Below are 24571 nucleotides of genomic sequence, written 5' to 3'. Positions count from 1 at the left end.
TCAAATGCTTATCATTACGTTTCTTTGGGATAGCTTATTTACTACCGGAAAAAAAATTAAATCTCCACTTCATTCCATACTCCATGTTAAATTCCAAAAAGAAGTTCTAGAAGAAATTTTCTATTTATAGGCTATAATAGAGGAAAAGGCCTTTGCAAACATACAAAAGAAGCAGAAAGCCTCTATTAAAAAGTTAAAATTTAGGGCAACAATGACCAAGAAAAAAAAAGGATATTAATAGCATATTAATAGCCAAATAAAAACCTGGTTAAAACTTACATATCAATAGCACTTACATATCAATAAAAAACAAATACCAGCTTTAGAAACACGGACAATAAATAGAAATAGATTCACAAATGAATACATAAGAAGCGAATTACCATATTTTAAAATAATAAACTTCAAAGAGTTTTTAAATAAATTGCCTTTAATCAGTATCATTATTTCTTCATCTCACTCCTCAACCACTACAGTTAGACTTTCAGACAAACCACAGTACTAAACATCTTTTTATTAGGAGCTCAAATTAATTCAGTGCTATTAAATTCAATGCAACTTTTCAGTCATTCTCTTTCTTTGACCTCTTAGTAATATGAGACACTGAGTTTTCATTCCTATTTTTTAAAATATTCTCTTCTCTTGGCTTTAATGACATGTTCTTCTCATGAGAGAAAACATTTTTATCACTGAACTTTAATGCCATTTCAACTAAGTGTTATTATTAATAGCAATACTGCATTCCATGGGTTTTCTCCTTCTTCCCTATCTGCTCCTTCTTAGCGTCCTTTGAAGCTCCTCTTTACCCTCTCCATAGATGCAGGCAGTCTTCAAGTCTTGGCTAATTTTTATTTATTCTTAAGTGTCACTTCAGAAGACTTTAAATCTAACACCTTGGCCTAGGTTAAATCTCCTTAGATATGTTCCTCTTAATCACACCTTTAATTGCTACGTATTTCATATCTTGAAATATGCTAGACTTTAAGTTCCATCAAAACAAACTCAATCTGTCTGTCAAAGGTCTCTTTATTACAATACACAACAATGTCAAAGGCCTTTCACTCACTGATGATGAAAGTATAAATGGTACAATACTCTCATGGCAATTGAGTATTGTGTATCAAAACTAAAAACGTTTATGCCCTTTGACCTAACTACTTCTAAGAAGATTAATTTAAAAAATTAACACCACTATTCATCTCTGTCACTGCAGCACCAAAGCAGCCATAGACAATATGTAAATAGATAGTAGTGGCTATGTGCTTACAAATCTATTCATAAAATTAGAGCGTAGGCCAGATCCTTGCTATATTTGATTATTTTCAGAGAGAAACACTGGGCTCACTGATACAATTAAACAGCATTTTGAGTTGATTGAAAAAAGGTTATTGACTGCCTCTTTGGTAGTTGAAAAGTTGTATCAGTAGATACCCCCTTCAGTGTGCTCCCATTAACCCCAAGTTATATACAGTGCTATTATCAAATCCCTTTTTCTGCCATTTTTTTCTGGCAGATTGAAAATGTCATTGTAATTTTTTGTTTAGTTAACCAAACCCCCAACTAGACTATATTTAAGGGCTTTGTACCCAATAGATGTTCTGTATATTATTAAATGACCATTTCAAGCATTGGAGTTAAATTAAATGATCCTTAAGTTCTCTTCTAATTCAGAGATTGTTTTTGCTTTGATAGTGTGTTTGTTTTGTTTTGATTGGGGAAAATCTTTGAAAAGCTCTAATCTGTGTGTCCGAAGTAACAGGATCTTAGAAGTGTTGGAAAATGTATCTTTTTTCAAAATATTAAAGCTTTATAAAAGAATACATATGTTCTTGGGTAAAATCATTTGAGAAACTTAAAAAATATAAAGAAGCAAACTATTAAGTATTGACTTCTCCCCAAAAGCATAAAAATAAAATTAAGGTGTGAGAAGGCATTACTCATGTTCACCTAGATTTTTTTGTTGTTTAACTTTTTATGTTGAAATATTTTCAAATTTACAGGACAGTTACAAAAATAATACACACTCCATACAAAGAACTCCAACATACCCCTATATCCAACCCCCTCCAAGATACCGAGATCCATCAATTTTAACATTTTGCCACATTTGCCATACTATTCTATCTATCCATCAATCTATCAATCCATCTATCTATCCTTCTATCTGTTTGTCCATCTGTCTGTCTGCCAATCCATTTGCTGAACACTCAATAGACTTTTTTGGTGTGGTGTGTGCCCCTCTCTCTTTTCAAAACCTTACTCACCTGGCTTGAATCTGGTAAGAGAAGATGGGAAGGGAGTGTCAGAAAAACATTACTTTCACTTTAGGGACTTAAAAATTCCTGTGCTACATTTTAAAGGGTGGGATGGAAAAAATGACCATCATTGAAAACAGTGTCAATTTTCCACTGCTCTCCAGAGAAGTGATGAATGTGAAATTGTGTGTTGGAAAAATCATCCATCTTGCTAATTTATTTCTTTTTGCTAGAAAATCATTTAAGCAGCCATGGTAGAGTAAAATAGATAAAGTACTGTTTGATACATAAGTGCTGCAGGTTTTAAAACACATTTGTTTTCTGAAACTTTTAGACCAGTGACACCACTCAAACTCTGCACAGCAGTCTTTTAACAAGATAGTTTTAAAAACACGCAGCAACACAGAAACAGCTCAGAGGGAAAATGGCCATAGTCTAGTACTCTACTGATATTTTTATGTTTACTATTTTTATATGCAAATATTGTGTATAGTTCAGTTGGAGCATATGGGACAATTCTGTAAGTTTAATTTTCCTTTACCATTAGTTCATATGGTTTTAAATTGCTGATGCCTTTTAAATTTCCTATAATTAAAAATTAACTTTAAAGTGTGAAAATAAGTCTACAAATAGGAAATGAATAACATCAAAACAATTAAAAAGAAAGAAAAAACCAAAGCTGTTAGGAAAGCTGTTATCAAAGAAGAAAGTAGGATCCGAAGGAATCAAAAATGTAACACTGGTCTTCACGTAGTCATGGCAGAATGAACATCTTTATCTTTCCTTTCTTGTAAAACCATTAAAATGGTAGCAAAGAATAGAAGATGTGTAAATCCACAAAGACAGGAAATGGGAGAAGAAACAATAATAAGCTGAAGACATTCGCACATAATTGAAAGATGGATAAATGATTGAGAAGTGATAATAACTTAGTTTCTGTTTCATTATACTAAGAGGGCAATGATAACAAGAAGCCAACTGGATTGCTCCACAGTACCTCTGAAAATCTAGGGAGTTTTCGACCTCAAGTAACTGAGAAGCAAGGGCATGGGATAGGACTAAGAACTGAAGGATGTTTTACACTTTAAGAATTTTATAGACTGTAACAGAGATTGCCCTGTACTTCCCTCCAAGCAACCAGGTAAACTACTTATCACTACTCCAACCATGGTTTAATCTCTGGATAAATTAAAAAAAGATAGGTTCTGGATGTGCTGGATGTGTGTAAACCAATAGCCACAACAGGGCGAAGTGAAACATCAAGTTTAAATCAGGGAGAACCGGTTAAGTTCTAAACCCCCTACCCTAACAAAGAATAGTCACTCCTCGAAGAAGACAGTAGAAGATTTTTCTATGGAGAAATCTAAAGTCCCAGGGAAAAGAACCATCATACTGATATTTGGGAGTCTCCTAAGTAAACGATCTGGCTCCTACCCAATAACCCACAGTTAAATCCACCATCCACCAGCTGATAAGCTATGCCCATGCATACAGCTACCAATCAGCTCTGTAGCATCTCATTGATAAAAATAGACTTCCTGTGCCTCCCCCACATATTCACCCAGGAGAAAAGAAAAACATGTCCACACAAAGATTTTACATGGGTATTTGTAGTTTTATTTATAATAACCTCAAACTGGAGACAACCCAAAAGTCCATTAGCAGGGGACAGGACAAACACATTGTGGTTTATCTGCACAATGGAATACCACTCAGCAATAAAAAGGAAAGAACTATTGAAGCACAACATGGATGAATGTCAAAACCATTAAGCTTAGTGAACAAAAAAGCCAAGTAAGAATGAATGCATGCAATACAATTCCATTCTAGAAAATGGAAACAAATCTATATGAACTGAAAGAACATCAGTGGTTGCCTGAGGAGGGCATGAGGAAGTGGAGAGGGTTGGGAGAGAAGAGGGTAGAGGGAGGGATCAATTAATTACAAAAGGGCACAAGAAAACTTTTTGGAGGTTTGAAATGTCTGCAAGGATGGTTTCAGGAGTTTATTAAAATGTACAGTATGTTAACATAATATTACAAGACAAAGAAATAGGAAATTATAGCCCTTTCAGCAGAATACGATAAAAATTCAGAAATATCAATGAAAAGGAACAGATTTTGGACTTGCCAGACACAGACTTTAAAGTAATGATCATCAATACGCTCAAGGTGAAAAAAGAAAAAAGGAGAAAGAAAAAAAGGATATGAAGAAATCAATAGAAAGGAAAAATGATCAAATTCTGCATTTTAAATATATGCAGTTTATTTATTATATTTCAATAGTACTTGAATAAAGTTGTAAAATAACAAAAACAAAATAAAAATAAATAAATGAACCATTAAGAATCATTTAAAGAAAGACATTTAAAGAAAGCTCCAATAATACAGAGACCAAAACAAACAATCAGGGAAAGAATGTACCTGAAGGAAATGTAGACCATAAAAGGAGAATTTTTTTAAAAACACAGAAAGCAATAATTAATATCCTCAGACAGAAGGTTGGAAGTTGCAACCACAAAACAAAAACAGGATGCTATGAAAAGAAGAATCAGAAAGCAAGAGCTCTTAAAATTTAAAAAGTATGATTGTCAGAGAGAATTGTAGTAAGATGGCAGAGCAGGAAGCTCCAGGAATCAGTCCCTTCACCAAAACAACTGTTGAACTGTCTGAATCAACTATTTTGCAACTATGGAGTCTAGGGGAACATTGTGTAGCAACAATGGAGGAATGGGAGGAAGAGACCGGTAAATTGCAGTAAATACCCATGAGTTTCACTCTCCCTGTGGGAACTATCATTGCCTTCCCCCAGCCTCACTGGAGGCAGCAATGGGGACTGAAGTTTGGGCTCCTGGTGTAGCAAGTTGGCGCCAGGGGGGGACATAAAGAACTAGCCCTCCAAACTCCAGGAGCGTGATGTCTGATTCCAGATCTCTACTTAGATGAGCCACTTTAGATCTCTGGTGGCTGGCTCTGAGAGCAGTCATTGTTCTAACCTCCTTCAGGCAAAGGTGGAAGAGGGATCTTAAAGACAGTAATGTTCCTCAAAGCTATGAAAAGCAGCAACAGGGACACATTAACTGGGAAAGTGTGGAATTAAGAAAATGCAACTTCAAAAACCAAAGCAGCAGCTCCTGGTGCCCCTGCTGGCCCCTCCCCCACTCCCTTCACAAAGCAGGATGGAGCCAACTTGCCCTCCCCCACTGTGGGTCCTTGGCCCTGTTCAAGAGAGAGCTGAATGGCCCCTGTGTGCACACCGGGGTGTCTGTACATCAGTGCCAAAATATCAGTGGAAGTGTGAGAGACTGAGCTAGGGAACAAGTCTGGAACTCACCCTCCCAGACTTTGTCCTGAAGGCAAAGACACTGCTTGCAGACAACTAGGACAATGTGAGAAACAATCAAGTTGAAACAGTCTAAAGTAAAGAACTACCTGCACTTAGTCACCAAGAGAGCACCCAGGAGGGGGAGGAGGCCTATTTCAAAGGGAGTAGAGGGGGTATTCACTAAAATTATCATAAACTTTGAACAGGAAATTCCCAGGGCTTCTGGTAAGTAGAAAACCATTAAAAGAAGCCATCTCTACAGCTACAACTCCACATAGGTTCAGATAAGACAGAGAGGACCCTACACTTCCCATTTGCCACAGGCTGATCTTCTTGATAGAAGGGCTAAGCTCTGAAGGAGATCACCTGTCAAAGCACACTCAATTTGCTAAGAGGATTAAAGGTGCTTTTTTGCCTTGGTTAGTTTGTTTTGATAAGCTTCTGGCATTCAAGAAAATCTCCAGCATATCACTAGCTGGATGGAAATTTAAAGAACAGACAACTCAGACACTAAATCCAGAGTTAACACCTTAAAATATTAAAATGTACAGTATGCAACAAAATATTACAAGACAAAGAAACAGGAAATTATAGCCCTTCCAACACAACAAGATAAAAATTCAGAAATATCAATGAAGAGGAATAGATTTTGTACTTGCCAGACACAGACTTTAAAATAATGATTGCCAATATGCTCAAGGTGATAAAGGAAAAAAGGAGAAAGAATAAAATGATATGAGGAAATCAATGAATGAAAAATATGGCAATCTCTCCATACAAATACTGGAGTTGAAGAACACAATAAAATAAATGAAAAATTCCGTAGAAGGTTTCAACAGCAGATTGGAGTTGGCAGAAGAAAGATCAGTGATCTTGAAGACAAGACAACTGAAAAGATTCAGGCTGAGGAACAGAAAGAAAAAAGAATAAAAAGGAACAAACTAAGCCTAAGAGAGCTGTGGGACATCATCAAGCATACCAATATATGCATTATGGGAGTCCCAGAATGAGAAGAACAAGAGAAAGAGGCAGAAAGAATAGTCAAAGAAATAATGGCAGAAAACATCCCAAATTTAATGAAAGGATGAATATGCACATTCAAGAAGTCCAACAAATGCTCAAACAGAACAAACTTAAAAAGAATCACTCTCAGACAAATAGTAATCAAATTGTCCAATGCCAAGGATAAGGAGAGTTCTGAAAGCTGCAAGAGAAAAGCAACAAATTATGTACAAGGGATCACAATTAGATTACGTGTCAATTTCTCATCAGAAACCATGGAGACAAAAAGGCAGTGGTACAAGATATTTAAAGTGATGAAAATAAACAACTGACAACCAAGAATTGTATATCAGGAAAGACTTAAAAAAATAAAAAATGAGGGACAGATCAAAACATTCCCAAATAAACTAAAACTGAGGGAGATCATTACCACTAGAACAGCCCTACAAGCAACACTAAATAGAGTTCATCAGATTGAAAGAGAAGGACACTGGACAGAAGCAGCATAAAGGAAAAAGACCTCCAGAAAAGGTAACCATATTGGTAATTATAAATGCTAGTACTATTGTATTGTATTGTGTTGTTATGTAATTCCACTTCCTACATCTTACAGGTGCTAAAATGCAAAAGCATAAAAAGTAATGACAAATTGATGGTTTTGGACAATTCACAAAGATATAATTTGTAACAAGTTCAAAGAAGGTGGGGAGCAGTAAGGGAGAGGAACAGTGCATAAGTGTATGTTACTGAAGATAAGAAAGTATCATATCAAATGTGGTAGTTACGGGTTTATGGTGTTAAATTTTAACCCTGTGGGAATCATAAAGAAAATACATGAAAAATACATTCAGAAAGAAATGAGAAGGGACTCAATATGGTAAAATACAAACAAATAAATATGGAAGTAGGCAATAATGGAAGAACTAAGGGTCAATAAAGGTATAAAGACTTACAAAACCAAATAACAAAATGGAAAAAGAAAGTGCTACACTATAAGTAGTAAATTTAACTGTAAATGGTTTAAACACTCCAGTCAAAAGGCAGAGATTGTCAGAATGGATAAAAGAGCATGACCCAACCCTATGCTGCTTAGAAGAGACCCACCTTACATTCCAAAACATAAGTAGGTGGAAAGTAAAAGGTTGGAAAGTAAAAGGCTTAGGGTGAAAGTCTGGAAAAAATATACCATGCAAAGTGTAACTTAAAGAGAGCTGGGATGGCTATGTTAATATTGGAAAAAATAGACTCCAAGTCAAAAACAGCTATGAGGGGAAACCATGGTCATTATATGCTGATCAAGGGACAATCCTATAAGAAGATGTAACAATTATAAATATACGCATATGCACCTAACAGCAGAGTCCCAAAATACGGTACAAATATTGACAGCTTTGAAGGGAAAAATTGATGGTTGTAAATTAACAGGAGGCTTTAACATACCACTCTCAATAACAGACAGAACATCTAGTCAGAAGATCAGTAAAGAAGTACAAGACTTGAATCACACACTAAACCAACTAGACCTAACAGACAAAAATAGAACACTGCACCCAACAAAAACAGAATGCATGTTCTTCTCCAGTGCACATGGATCATTCTCCAGGATGGACCATATGTTGGGTCACAAAACAAGTCTCAATAAATTCAAAAATATTGAAATCATACAATGCATATTCTCCAACCACAATGGAATGAAGCTAGAAATCAATAACAGAAGGAGAAATGGAAAATTCTCAAATATGTGGCAATTAACCAACATACTATTAAACAACCAAAGGGTTAATGAGAAAATCTGAAGTAAAATTAGGAAAAATCTTGAAGTGAATGAAAATAAAAATACAAAATACCAAAAGCTATGGGCTATAGTGAAGGCAGTGTTGAAAGGGAAATTTATAGCAATAAATGCTTACATTAAAAAAGAAGAAACAACCTGATTTCAAATCAGAACTGGAAGAACTAGGATAAGAAGAGCAAATGAAACCAAAAGCAAGCAGAAGGAAGGAAAAAAAAAAAAAAAAAAAACAAAGAATAGAGCAGAAATAAATGAAATAGTAACTGTTCTAGTTTGCTAATGCTGCCAGAATGCAAAATACCAGAAATGGATTGGCTTTTACAGTTACAGTCTATAGGCCATAAAGTGTCCAAGGTAACACATCAACAATCAGGTACCTTCACTGGAGGATGGCCAGTGGTGTCCAGAAAACCTCTGTTAGCTCGGAAGGCACGTGGCTGATGTCTGTTCCAAAGTTCTGGTTTCAAAATGGCTTTCTCCCAGGATGTTCCTCTCTAAGCTGCAGTTCCCCCAAAAAAGTCACTCTTAGTCGCTCTTGGGGCATTTTTCCTCTCTTAGCTTCTCTGGAGCAAAAGTCTGCTTTCAACAGCTGTCTTCAAACTGTCTCTCATCTGCAGCTCCTCTCGTCTCAGCTCCCGTTTATTCTTCAAAGTGTCCCTCTTGGCTGTAGCAAGCTTGCTCCTTCTGTCTGAGTTTATATAGTGCTCCAGTAAACTAATCAAGGCCCATGCTGAATGGGTGGGGCCACACCTCCATGGAAATTATCCAATCAGAGTTATCACCCACAGTTGGGTGGGGTGCATTTCCATGGAAACAACCTAATCCAAACTTACTCCCCACTAATATGTCTGCTGCACAAGATTGCATCAAAGAACATGCCTTTTTCTGGGGGACATAATATATACAAACTGGTACAGTAACAAACAAACAAAAAACAATAGAGAATCAACAAAATCAAAGGTGGGTTCTTTGAAAATATCCATAAAATAGACATACCTTTAGTAAGACAAAGAAAAAATAGAGGACACAAATTTTAAAAATCCATATGTAAAAGGGGACATCACTGCCAAGGCCACTGAAATGAAAAGGACAAAAGAAGGATACTATGAACAACTTTATGCTAACAAATTAGATAACCTAGATGAAATGGACAAATTCTTAGAAACACACAAACTACCTACCTTGACTCAAGAAGATACAAAAGATCTCAACAAATGAATTACTAGTAAAGAAACTGACACACTCATCAAAAACATCCCAATAAAAAGAAGCCCAGGACTAGATGGCTTCACATGGAATTCTACCAAACATTGCAAGAAGACTTACCTCCAATTCTGCTCAAACTCTTCCAAAAAATTGAAGAGGAAGAAACATTCCTAACTCATTCTACAAGGCCAACATTACCCTCATACCACATAAAGATACCACAGATACCACAAGAAACCAGATAAAGATAACACAAGAAAAGAAAACTACAGATGAATATCTCTCATGAATCTATGCAAACATCCTCAACAAAATATTAGCAAACTAAATCCAGCAGCATATTAAAAGAATTATACATCATGATCAAGGAAGATTTATCAAGGTATGCAAGGTTGGTTCAACATAAGAAAATCAATTAATGGAGGACACTGCTTTAACAGAAGGGAAGGAAAAAAACACATGATCATCTCAATTGACACACAAAAGGCATTTGATAAAACACAGCAACCTTTCTTAATAAAAACACTTAGTACACTTGGAATAGAAGGAAACTTCCTCCATATGATAAAGGGCATATACGAAAAGTCCACAGATAACATCCTACTCAATAGTGAAAGACTGAAAGTTTTCACTCTAACATCAGGAATAAGAAAAGGGTGCTCATTGTCTCCACTGTTATTCAACATTGTACTGTAAGATCTTGCCAGAGCAATGAGGCAAGAAAAAAGAAATATAAGGCATCCAACTTGGAAAGGAAGAAGTAAAATGTACTGTATTTGCAGGGGATATGATCCCATATGCAGAAACTCCTGAAAAATCCACAACTAAGCTCCTAGAGCTAATAAATGAATTCAGCGAAGTGGTGGAGTACAAGATCAACACCCCAAAATCAGTAGTGTTTCTAGGCACAAATAATGAACAATCAGAAGAGTAATTCAAGAAAAGAATTCTTGTAACTATAGCAATTAAAAGAATCAAATATCTAGGAATAAATCTAACCAAAGATGTAAAGGAATTGTACAAAGAAAACTACAAAATATTGCTAAAAGAAATCAAAGAATAGGTTTAAAAATAATGGAAGGACATTCCATTTCCATAGATTGGAAGACGAAATATTTTTAAGATGTCACTTCTACCCAAAGAAATTCATAGATTCAATGCAATCCAAATCAAAATTCCAAAAACTGTCTTTGCAGAAATGGAAAAGCCAATCATCAAATTTATAGGGCAGGCTAAGGGGCTAACTAAAGCCATCCTGACAAAGAAGAATGAAGTTGGAGGACTCACACTTCCTGATTTTAAAACCTATTGCAAAGGCACAGTAATCAAAAGAGCATGGAACTAGAACAAGGACAGACATTTTGAACAAAGGAATAGAATTGAGAGCTCAGAAATCAACCTTCACATTTATGGCCAACTGATATTTTTTTATTTTTTTATATTGTGAACTTTAACATATATACATAACTGTCAACTTTCAAAGTACAATTTCACAAGTAGTTAGAGAGCAAATTTCAAAGAATATCATGGGTCACAGTTCCACAACTTTAGCCATTTCCATTATTGTAAGATACACATACAAAAAGGTGTCAACTGTTGATGTACAGCTCAACAAGCAGGTATATAGGTAATTTAAAAAATTGCTATGGGTTACAGTTCCACAGTCTCAGTCCCTTTCCTATTATGCAATACAAGGTATATACAGAAAGGTGAAGACCTTCAAGGCATAATTCAATGAGCAGCTATAGAGCAAACCCCAAGGATGCTATAGGCTACAGTTCCACCATGTCTTTTACCTCCTTTCAGCCCTTCCAATACCCCAGCATCCAAAAAATACATACAATCATATAAAGTTTCAGTGTTCATAGACCTTTGTTAAATCTTATCTTGTTTGCTGCTATCCCTTCCTCTCACTTTATCTCCTTCTCCATCTTAAGGGGTGTCTAGGCAGTGAGCACCCTAACTTGTTCATATTGAAAGGGGAAGAGGATGCATCTGACTGTTGTTCTTAAAGAGGCTGTTGCCTCTGGGTTTTAGGATTTGTCTGGCACAGGAACACTCTGGTGGATTAAGTTTCTGAAAATAAAACTTGGTGAGTGAATCTTTTATAGAATCTCAGGTAGAGACCTAGGTATTTGGGGACTACTTTTGGTAAGGGCATGGCATACTGTGGCCATTTGGGATGTCTAGCTGGAGCTTACCTCTTGACTCTATTTGGGATCTCTCAGCCACTGTAACCTCCGCTTGTTACCTTTATTTTTCCCCCTTTTGGTCAAGTAGGCATTTTCAATCCCTTGCTGCCACGGCCAGGCTCATTCCTGGGAATCATATCCCATGTTGCCAGGGAGATTCATTCCTCTGGGAGTCATGTCCCTCTTGGGGTGGGGGGAGATTAATGAATTTATTTACCAAGTTGGGCTTAGAGAGAGAAAGGCCACATCTGAGAAACAAAAGATATTCCCTGGAGGTGTATGGCCAACTGATTTTTGACAAGGCGGCAACCACTCATTTGGAAAAGAATGGTCTATTTAACAAATGGTGTTGGGAAAATTGAACTTCCATTTGCCAAAAAATTAAGGTGGACCTCATCTCAGATCAAATACAAAAATGAACCTATAATGGATCAAAAACCTTAATATAAGAGATTGATTATCAAAATCCTAGAAGAAAATGTAGGGAAACATCTTCAGTATCATGTGTTAAGCAATGGTTTTTTAGACTTTACACACAAAACACAAGCAACAAAAGAAAAATAGATTAATGGGACTTCATCAAAACTAAAATATTTTGTTCCTCAAAGGACTTTATCATGAAAGTAAAATGACATTCCACATTCACGGATTGGAAGACTAAATACTATTGTCAATTCTCCCCAAAGCAATTTACAGATTCAGCACAATCCCATTCAAAATTCTAACAACCTTCTTTGCAGAAAGGGAAAACCCAATCATCAAATTTATATGGAAGGGTAAGGGAGCCTGAATAGCCAAAGCTATCTTGAAAAAGAATAACAAAGTTGGAGGGTTCACATTAACTGATCTTAAAACTTATTACAAAGCCACAGTAATCAAAACAGAATGGTACTGGCACAAGGAGAGACATATAGACCAATGGAATCAAATAGAGAGTTCTTAAATCAACCCTCACATTTGCAGCCAAGTGATTTTTGACAAGGTGGCAAAGACCACTCAATTGGAAAAGAACGGTCTACTTAACAAATGGTGTTGGAAAAAATTGGATTTTCATTTGCAAAATAATGAAGGTAAACCTCTATCTCACACCACATACAAAAATCAACTCAAAATGGATCAAAGACCTAAATATAAAAACCATGGTTATAAATCTCCTAGAAGAAAACACAGGAAAGCATCTTTACTACCTTATGTTAAGCAATGGTTTCTTAGACTTTATACCCAAAGCACAGCAACAACAGAAAAAATAGATAAACTGGACCTCACAAAAATTAACTTTTGTGCATAAAAGGACTTTATCATGAAAGTAAAAAAGATAACCTACTCAATGGGAGAAAATATTTGGAAACTACATATCCAATAAAGGTTTACTATTTATAAAATATGAAGACATTCTACCACTCAACAATAAAAAGACAAACAACCTAATTTAAAAATGGGCAAAAGACATCTCTCCAAAGAACATATACAAATGGCCAATAGCCACATGTAAAGATGTTCAACATCATTAGCTATTAGAAAAATACAAAGCAAAATAACATTTAGATACCATTTCAGACCCCCTAAAATAACTACTATTTAAAAAAAAACAGAATATTACAAATTTTGGAGAGGACAGGAAGAAACACAAGCTCTCGTTCATCGTTGGTAGCAGTGTAAAATGTTGTAGCTGTTGCGTAAGGCAGTTTTGCATTTCTTCAGATAGTTAGGTATAGAACTACCATATTACCCTGCAATCCCACTTCTACATATGTTCCCAAAATATTGAAAGCAGGTACTTGAGCAGATATTTGCACACCAATGTTCATAGTGGCATTATTTACAATTGACAAAAGACAGAAGCAACCCAAGGGTTCATCAACTAATAAATGGATAAACAGTATGTGGCAAATACATACAGTGGAATACTGTTCAACCATAAAAAGGAAGCAGTCCTGATACGTGTGACCATATGGATGGACCTAGAAGACATCATGTTGAGTGAAATAAGCCAGACACAAAAGGACAACTATTACATGATTTCACTGATATGAAATAAGAAGAGTATGCAAATTCATAGCGTCAAAAACTAGTATACAGGTTACCAAGAGCCAGGGTGGGGTTAGGGAATAGGAAATTAAGCATAAATTTTACAGTTTCTCTTTCGGTTAACGGAAATGTTTTGGTAATAGATGGTGGTGATGGTAGCACAACATTCTGAATTTGTTTAACAGCACCGAATTATATATTTGGATGTAGTTAAAAGGGGAAATTTTAGGTTGTATACAAGTTACTAGAATAAATTTTTTTTTCATTTTTATTGAGATTGTTCAGATACCATACAATTATCCAAAGATCCAAGTGTACAATCACTTGCCCCTGGGTACCCTCATACAGCTGTGCATCCATCACACTTAATTTTTGTTCAATTTTTAGAAACTTTTCATTACTCCAGACAAGAAATAAAGTGAAAGATGAAAAAAGAGAAAAAGAAAAAGAAACTCTGATCCTCCCCATCCCTAACCAACCCCCCTCAATTGTTGACTCGTAGTATTGATATAGTACATTTGTTACTGTTTATGAAAAAATATTGAAATACTACTAACTGTAGTATATAGTTTGCAATAGGTATATAGTTCTTCCCTATAATGCCCCTCTATTATTAACTTCTAATTGTATTGTCATACATCTGTTCTGGTTCATGGAGGCAATTTCTAGTATTTGTACAGTTGATCATGGACATTGCCCACCATAGGATTCAGTTTTATACATTCCTATCTTTTGACCTCCAACTTTCCTTCTGGTGACATATATGACTCTGAGCTTCCCCTTTCCACCTCATTCACACACCATTCGGTGCTGTTAGTTATTCTCACATCTTGCTACCAACACCCCTGTTCATTTCCAAACATTTAAGTTCATCCTAATTGAACATTCTGCTCATACTAAGCAACCGCTCCCCATTCTTAAGCCTCGTCCTATATCTTGGTACCTTATATTTCATGTCTATGAGTTTACATATTATAATTAGTTCCTATCAGTGAGACCCTGCAATAATTGTCCTTATGTGTCTGGCTTATTTCGCTCAGTATATAGCCCTCGAGGTTTTGTCATCAACCCATTTTTTTTTAAATATGGTTTTGTTCACTCACCATACATTCCATCCCAAGTAAATAATCGATGGTTCTCTGCATGGTCATACATTTATGTATTCACCACCTTCACCATTATCTGTATAAGGGCATCTACATTTCTTCCACAAGGCAGGAGAGAGAGTCAAAGAAGGTAGAGAGGCAAAAGAAAGAGGAAAAAAAAAATGACAGCTAGGAAGCAGCAAAAGGAAAAATAACCTTATGTTACTAGAATAAAATTTTTAAAACAAACAGGACTATACAGCACAAACAGTGATCCCTACTATAAATGATAGATTATAGTTGAGGACAATTATAAAAATGTTCTTTCATGAATTTTATCAAATTTACCACACTAATGCTATACTAAAGCTAACCACTGTCAGTAACAGGGTGGTATACGGGAACTCTCTATTTTATGCATGATTTTTCTGTAAACATACAACTTCTCTTATATATATATGTAAATTACATTTGTCAAAGTTACATTTTAATAGAGCGGTTAGTAGATTAAGTTTAGGATATTTCTCAGAATTTAAAAAAAATTAAGCACATGGAAAACGTGAGAGAAAAAAATAAATCCAGGATTAATCCAATAAATCTAAGTCACAAAAGTCTGTTGAGCATGAAATCACAGAAAATAGAGAGCAGAAATCTATTGAGAAATAATTCAAAAATATTTCCCAGAACTGAAAGACATGAGTTTAAATATTAAAAGTCACATTAATTTTCCAACTCAGTAAATGAAAATGACCCACACCAAAGCACATTATCATGAGATTTCATACACCAGTTTTAGAGATCTTAAAGACTTCTTAAAAAAGTTTTAAAAAAATAAAGTCACACATAAGGGGTCAGAAATTGCTTTTCTCTATAGCCACTGTATGGTTAAAATACAATGAAATTATGCCTTTATGATTTTCAATAAAAATCATATGTCTAGAACTATATATCCAGACGTATTTAAAACCAAGTGTGAGGACTGAATTAAGTTATGTTCAGAAGCAAAAGGTCTTAATTTCTCACATGCCCATTCTCAAAAAGCTACGTAGGATACACTGCATCAAATTAAGGGAGTAAACCAAAAAACCTGAAACAGGATATCCAGAACAGAAGGATGATGAATGTATTTCTCAATAAGCAACAAAGTGCAGCAACAACTGTACAGCTAATCTAGAAAACAACCTGTTCAGAATATGCTCTAGGAGAGAAACCTAGGCGAGGGAGGATGTTGGAAATAAAATGAAAATATTGCCCTTTTAAGATAGTTTTATCATTCTCTAAGATAGTTTGCAAATCTAAAACTAAACAATGCAGTGAAGCAAATATTTATCAGAGGAAAACAAAATGTTGTAAAAGAAAGAAAATAAATCATAGTAATACTACTTGGCTCAGCAATGAACAATGTTTATGCAGACATAAAAATATACCTACTCACCAGAAAGCAAGGAAGCTGTCAAATTACTGAGGTAATGTCAAAAGAACACAGAAACCAACTAGAAGAGGTAATTTGATTATAAAAAAGATGAAGGAATTGAAACACACATATGTGAAAACACACGCCTTCATGAAACTAAAAAACTATATTTTGAAATCTGGTAAATAAAGTGAAAGAATCAACATATCTTAGCTTTCCTTTAAAACTGTACCTCAAGGTTACCTTATAGCTAATGATGGATGTTCTTTATTAGGATGTCAACTAATAAATATAGAAGGAAAAATAGAATTAGACTACACCATCTTGCAACCCCTAATAAAACAATGGTTTCAGGCAGCTATCACCAATAGCTGCTAAAACCAGTAAGTGAAAGGCTAAGAAGAATGTAGAATGGACAATCTGGCTGACACCTGAACTGAATGACCAACCTTAACATCACAAAAAAGATTCTACCAGATACTATGTGCCTTATGATGCAATAGGAAATAAATACCACCACACACAAAGTATTTATTGCCAAAATAATTAAACCTGAATCTGATCAAGCCTCTAGATCTAACCACCAGTATACAGGAAACACAAGTAAGAAAGGACCATGTTAAATGACACCACACATATGTAATCAACAAAATGCAGTATATAGGAAATACTACCAAACAAATGGCCTAGTTTTAAGTAAATCAATGGTAAGGAAAATACAGGAGAGAAAGTTATAAATTAAAGTATTCAAAAAGAGACAGAGCAACAAAATGAAATCTTGTTTAGAACCTGATTCCAAAAATCAGTTTTAAAAATCTGGGGAGAAAACATAATTGCTGATGGGATTATTTAATGTTAATAAGGAATTACTGTACATTTTACTGTATTGTATTTTAGTTATGTTTTTAAAATATGCCATTTTTAGAGATACAATGATGAAGAGTCTACAGATAAAATAATGTGAGATCTAGAAGTTGTTTTAATTAATCTAATGTGGGATGGGAGAAAAATGGGTGGGAATATAGGGGAAACAAAATAGGCTATGTATTAATAATTGTTGGAACGTTATATACGTTTGAAAATTTCCATTAAAAAGAGCTTAAAAATTTTAAATATAAAAAGTATAAACCTAATATTGATATAAACCAAATCTTTTCTTAAAATATTTCAGAAGGTCCCCCTTATGTTGGATGTGACTCCCAGAAGTGTGAATCCCCCTAGCAAAGCGGGAAATGACTCCTGGAGATGAGCCTGGACCCAGCATTGTGGGACTGAGAGGATCTTTACCAAAAGGGGGAAGAGAGATAAAGCAAAGTAGGGTTCCAGTGGCTGAGAGATTTCAAATGGAATCGGCAGGTCCCTCTGGAGGGTATTCCTATGTGCTATATAGATATTACCTTTTAGTCTTTGGTGTATTGGAGTGGCTAGAGGGAGATGCCTGAGGCTCTTAAACTGCGGCCCAGTGGCCTTGATTCTTAACGACGATTGTATAGCTATGTAGATTGCATAGTGTGACTGCGTGACTGTGAAAACCTCATGGCTCACACTCTCTGTATCCAGTATATGGACAGATGAGTGGAAAAATGGGGACAAAAATTAGATGAAGAATAGGAGAGATGGAAAAATTTAGGTGTTCTTTTTTGCTTTTATTTTTATTTTGGAGTAAGGAAAAGGTTCAAAAATTGTTTCTGGTAATGAACGCGCAACTGTATGTGGTAAATAATTGATTGTACACTGGATGACTGTAGGGTATGTGACTGTATCTCAAACTGTATTTTAAAAAAAGTAAATGAACAATGGAGGGAGGAGGGTGTGCCAGTTTGGACGTATTATGTCCCCCAGAAAAAGCCATATTCTTTGATGCAATCTTGTGGGGCAGACATAATGGTGAGGATTAAGTTGGAACGTTTGGATTAGGTTGTTTGCATGGAGATGCGCCCCACCCAACTGCAGATGATAACTGATGGGATATTTCCATGGAGGCATGGCCCCACCCATTCAGGGTGGGCCTTGATCAGTGGAGCCATATAAATGTGCTGACTCAGGGAGATGGAACTCAGTGCAGCTGTGAGTGACATTTTGAAGAGGAGCAAGCTTGCTAGAGAGGAATGTCCTGGGAGAAAGCCATTTTGAAACCAGAACTTTGGAGCAGATGCCAGCCACGTGCCTTCTCAGCTAACAGAGGTTTTCTGGATGCCATTGGCCATCCTCCAGTGAAGGTACCCAATTACTGATATGTTACCTTGGATGCTTTATGGCCTTAAGACTGTAACTGTGTAGCCAAATAAATCCCCTTTTTATAAAAGCCAATCCATCTCTGGTGTTTTGCATTCCACAGCATTAGCAAACTAGAATAGATTTTGGTACCAGAGAAGTGGGGTGCTTTTGCTGCTGAGTTTGCAAATACCAAACATGTTGGAACTGCTTTCTAAATGGATAAGGGGAAGGTTCTGGAAGAATTGTGAGGAGCTTGATAGAAAAGGCCTAAACTGCTTTGAAGAGACTGTTTGTGGAAATATGGACTCTAAAGATACTTCTGATGAGGCCTTGAACAGAAATGATGAATGTGTTGTTGCGAACTGGAAGAAAGGCGATCCTTGCTTTAAAGTGGCAGAGAATTTGGCAAAATTGAGTCCTGGTGTCAGACGGAGGGAAGAATTTGAAAGCGACAACCTGGAATACTTAGCTGAGGAGATCTCCAGACTACATGTGGAGGACGTGCCCTGGCTTCTCCTTGCAGCTTATAGTAAAATGCGAGGAGAGATAAACTTAGAACTGAACTCTTGGATTCAAAGAAACCAGAAACTGATGGTTTGGAAAATTCCAGGCTTCCAGGGGGTGGATCCCTAGAAGCTATAGCCCAACATGAGGATTTAACTAAACATGGAACCCAGCCGCCGTTTCAGTACAAGCCAAGATTGGAGATGGAATTATCCAGAAAGGATTTGTGGAAAGTCCTGTTGTCTGATGGCTTTGACCCCTGTGTGCTTCATGCAAAGCCAACAGAATTTTTGCGAGAACTTTATAGACAGAGCTGCTGCCAGTCTGGACTGGAGGAGACAGACAAGGAACAAATGGCAGGAAAAACTTCTTCAAACACAGAGCCATGGAGGTTGAGGTCTGGAGTCAAGAGGCCTTGGGCTGGGAGAGTGGAGCAGCCCACACGCATGGAAAGGGTGAGTTTGCCCCGGAGGTCGGGGGTGGGCATTCCACCTCGATGCTCTGGAAGAGTTTTGCCACCTGAGGTCCCAAAGAGGGTGGAGCACATTCCCAGGGAATTGGGGAGAGCCTGGCTGCCACCACACTGTTCTGAAGGGGTTAAGCGTGTGCCCTGGAGATGGAAGGGAATCCGGGAGCAGCCCCGATGTTTGAGGAGGGTGGGGCCGAGAAGGTGGTCTCCCCAATGTGTGGGTATGTTGGAGCACTCACCTAAGCGTTTGGAGAGGAAAGGGCTGCCGAAAAGGCCCTTAGGAAGGGTTAGGCTCCCGCTCTCTCAAGCCCCAAGGATGCAACGTTGTTCTATAAATGACTCTCAGACTTTGAAATCTAATGGAGTTTGTCCTGCAGGTTTTAGGAACTGTTTTGGTCCTGTTAACCCTGTTTTCCTTACTCTTTCTCCTTATGGCAATGGGAATGTTTATCCTATGAATGTCCCTCCTTTGTATATTGGAAGCATATAACTTGTTCTAAGTCCACAGATCCAAAGCTAAAGGAAAAGTATGCCTTAGGACTGACCACGCCTATATTTGATTTTGATGGGATCTTGTACTTAACTTTTGTTACTGAAATGATTTAAGTTTCTGTGGTATTGTGGGATGAATGCATTTTGTATTTGGAAAGAATATGTTTTTCTGGGGTCCAGGGGGTGAAATGTGCCAGTTTGGATGTATTATGTCCCCCAGAAAAAGCCATATTCTTTGATGCAATCTTGTGGGGCAGACATAATAGTGGGGATTAAGTTGGAACATTTGGATTAAGTTGTTTGCATGGAGATGCACCCCACCCAACTGCAGATGATAACTGATGGGATATTTCCATGGAGGCATGGCCCCACCCATTCAGGGTGGGCCTTGATCAGTGGAGCCATATAAATGTGCTGACTCAGGGAGATGGAACTCAGTGCAGCTGTGAGTGACATTTTGAAGAGGAGCAAGCTTGCTAGAGAGGAATGTCCTGGGAGAAAGCCATTTTGAAACCAGAACTTTGGAGCAGACGCCAGCCACGTGCCTTCCCAGCTAACAGAGGTTTTCCGGACACCATTGGCCATCCTCCAGTGAAGGTACCCGATTACTGATGTGTTACCTTGGACGCTTTATGGCCTTAAGACTGTAACTGTGTAGCCAAATAAACCCCCTTTTTATAAAAGCCAATCCATCTCTGGTGTTTTGCATTGCAGCATTAGCAAACTAGAAGAGAGGGGAATGGGATGTTTTGGATATTCTTTTTTATTTTAATTTTCATTTTATTTTTTGGACTAATGAAAACGTTCAAAGTTTGTGGTGATGAAAGCACAACTATATGACAATACTGTGAACAACTGATTGTACACTTTGAATGACTGTATATTATGTGATCATATCTCAATAAAATTTGCATTAAAAATATTTCAGGAAGGTGGTAGAGAAGAAAGTGACAGTGTTAAGTGCTAATTCTTCATTTTTTAGAATAGGACATCAACATATAACATTTAAAACTGATAAAATGAGAATTTCAAGAGAAGAATGTATTTTTAAAATATGGAGAAACAACTAAAATAGTTAAAATTGCTTTCCTGTGGAGAGTAAAACTCAGGAGAAGGCTAGTTAGGTAAGGCAAAGGACTGCTGTTTTCATTGTCAGCCCTTTTGATTTTCTAAAACTGTGAACATATACAAATTTGATAAAAATAAAAATTATTTTTAAAAGATACATAAAAAATATTTTACTTTTTTAATTTGATGGGAACAAACCCATTAATTGATATTATGAGTTATACCCTAGCCTGGCACTCACGCTTATTCTCACTTTCCCTCTCATTTATTCTCCATACCTAATCTATTACCAAATTAAGTTAAGATCTAGAATATGATTTAAACTCATTTTCCTCTTATACACCCTGAACTAAGTAAGGTATCAAACATCTCTTATCTGGACAGATTTCCTGTTTTCACTCTTTTCACCCTCTGATCATTTTACACACAGCAGTCAGACTGAAGTTTTAAAGGTGCAAAGCAGAACATGCCACACTCGTGGGTAGACGTCTTCAGTAGCTTCCCATTGCTCTCTGAATAAATCCAGGATCCTTATGATGGCCCTCAGATTCCTGCACCCACCAACAGGTTCCTGCTTTTGTCTCCAGCGTCATCTTTACACCACTTTCCCTTTCACTTAAATTTGCACATTCTGTTTTACTGGTCTTTCAAACACCTCCCATTTACTCCTGCCCTGGTTAACTCTTACATTTTGAAATTCAACGTAATTGTCACCATTTTTCTTTATCTCACCACCAGATTATTTTCCTCTACAGTATTTTCCATTTACTATTTCTCTGAGCTATATTTATTTGCTTAGCCCTTGTTTCCTCCACAGACTCTAAGCTGCATGAAAGGTAGACTTTGCTTTGTTTGCTGTTGTAACTCCAGTACCTAGAACAATCCCTGTTACAGAGAAGATACTTAAAAAATAATTATTGAATCAATGGATAAGTGCAATGTTCTATAGCACAGTTTTTCTCAAACTTGAAAGGGCATACAACTGCCTGGGGATCTTGTTAACATGCAGATTCTGGATCAGTGGATTTGGTATGAGACCTGAGATTTCGCATTTCTAACAAGCTCCCAGGTGATGCCAAACCATCAGTGTCTAAACATACTTTGAACAGCAAGGGTAGAGGGGGAACAAAGATGACTGATAAGTGATGTTTGTCCTTCAGAAAGGAGCTCAGAACCTGGTAATGCAGTTGCTGTATAAAGAGAATCTTAATCACCACATACCACCTTCACTGTGATTAGTATTGGAAGGAAGCACATGAGACCTAATACTCCTTGAGATTGGGATAGATATTGACCTTAGACATTATACAAAACCAACATGAGGCCATGTCTGGCTATGACATAATCATTCAAAGTGTTATAGCAAGATACAAAACTGAGAGGAAGCTACTGACAATCCACTACATGGGGGTAGGAATCCCTTATGCAAAGAGAATATGTATCTTGGAGACAGATGAGAATTTGAATTTTGCTTTGTCCCTGAGTAGCTGTGTAATCTGAAGTAAGTCACTTATATTCTTTGAATCTGTTTCACCATCTGTCAATTGGGGCAAATGATACTCACCTCAGAGGTGTGAAGATGAAGTGAGGTTTCACATATCAATTAAACAACTGTTCCTGGCATATGGTAGTTCTTAAAAATATCAGGTTCTCCTGTTCCTTTCTTAGGTAGGACATTTTCTTTATAACATTGATTTCCCAAGAGGTGAGGGTGAATCAATTTTTGATGTTATGCTTGACACCCTTAAAATCTCAGAGGGAAAGAAGAGTTCTGAAAATAAATGAATATGGAGGGTTATATGCGTTTTAGTCTAAATGAACACTAGATCATGAGACAGAAAAGCTGGGTTGTAGTCCTGCTTTGGCACTGACTGTATATGTGATTTTGGACATGTTATTTAACACCTCTGAGCCTCTTCTGTATTATTTCCAAAATCACTGTACATATCTTATCATATATATTAGTTATCTTCTTATAAGACATTATTATCCTTCCAAATCCTTTGATTTTATGCTTCCTTTCCTTTTGGGATATCAGTAAATTTCACAGAAATAGTCAAATTGCAGAATTATTAACTAATTAGAAAAAGGATTGGAAAAATGTGTTTTTTTCTTTCCTGAAATCTTTACTGAATACTCTCAAACTATGTTACCAGGTTTTAAGGAAGTAGACGAAATTAGTGAACTTAATTTTTTACTTTTGCAGTTTACACACATGAGCACAGTTTTACCAACAGTTGTAATTTATTTTAGTTGGATAATATGATATTAAGGTTGTTATGGCTTAGAATATAATATATATAATTTAGAAGTACAAGAAAAGAAATAATTTAGAGAACATTGTAACAAATTATTTTAAAAGGCTAACCAGACTACTTTCCTGAGCCAACGCATCCATAATTTTCTCATGAAGTCAATGAAAAAAAAATCTGTTCCTCCAAAATAATTGTGGTATTTCTATGCAACAATTAATGGAAACGTTGGTGAAAAACTACTGGAATGAATATAGCTATGTGTCTGAGTTTAAATACCAACAATGGATTTGTGGTCAGAAAATTATTCTTTTTATATCTTTACATGCCCTCCTCCATCATTATAAATGTTTTTTATTTCTATTTTCTGTCCTTTCTTTATGCACCTTGCACGGATATATCAATCTTCTTCTGAATGTTAACGAGATTAAGCCATTGGGGTCAACTGGATTTAATCATACCTCCTCAAATTTCCTGGTTTCACTCTTTCCATATAAACACATTTGCTGTTATTCTTAATCACTTCTTTTTTATCAATTCCTTTCTAGACCATACTTAATTTAAATTGCAGAGTCACTTTGGTATTTTACAAAGATGACAAATTCAAACTTCTGCTGTGTATGACCCTCCATTAAGTGCATAAAGACATTCTGTATCTGCTACATTAATATTTACTGATGTGTTAATGTAATAATGATCCATCTGCTTCTGCTGTCTATGAGGCACTTTCTATCTATAGGGATGGAAATTAATGACAGAGTCTTTCTGAGCTGCCTGATGTCAGAGCTGAGAAAGGTGTGAAGGGTATATAAGAGCTGAATTACTAGTTAGCAAGTGGGGGGTAAATAGTCCAGTGGATGCAAGCGTGAGATTTTTTCTTGAAGCTTTCTTGCTATCAAAGGCATTTTCTGATATTGCTGACACTGAAACATTAAAAGGTAAAGAATATTTTTCTGAGAAAGTGTTATTTATTCAGGGAAGAGAGGAATTGGCATTGAATATATGGTTATTTCAAATAAAGGCTAACGGATAATATCAATTTTGCAGATTGTTTGGAGAAGGAAATCGGGACAGTAAAAATTTTTTTAAATATTTGGAAATTGCTTGAACAGTTTTAAGGGACTGTGGCAATGGACTATGCTTGTAGAGTATGTTAAAAAAGTTTTGTCTCTCTTTTTTAATTAGGCTCTAGCTTAAAATTCTATCAAGTCAAAGCTACAAGAAATTCTTGATTTCAAGGCTGGATTATTCTTTTCAGAAAATTTGAGAAG

General features: G+C 36.3%; 1 protein-coding gene across 3 annotated transcripts in view; it reads right to left on the bottom strand.

Moving 5' to 3' along the window:
• The window catches only part of SLCO1A2 (solute carrier organic anion transporter family member 1A2), a 201948-nt gene that overhangs the window by 85811 nt on the left and 91566 nt on the right, over positions 1-24571 (bottom strand). The gene's annotated exons all lie outside the window — the stretch shown is intronic.

This window comes from Choloepus didactylus, chromosome 8 (genome assembly GCF_015220235.1).
Source record: "Choloepus didactylus isolate mChoDid1 chromosome 8, mChoDid1.pri, whole genome shotgun sequence".
Classification (NCBI taxonomy): Eukaryota; Metazoa; Chordata; class Mammalia; order Pilosa; family Megalonychidae; genus Choloepus; species Choloepus didactylus.
This window is presented reverse-complemented; position numbering and strand designations above follow the sequence as displayed.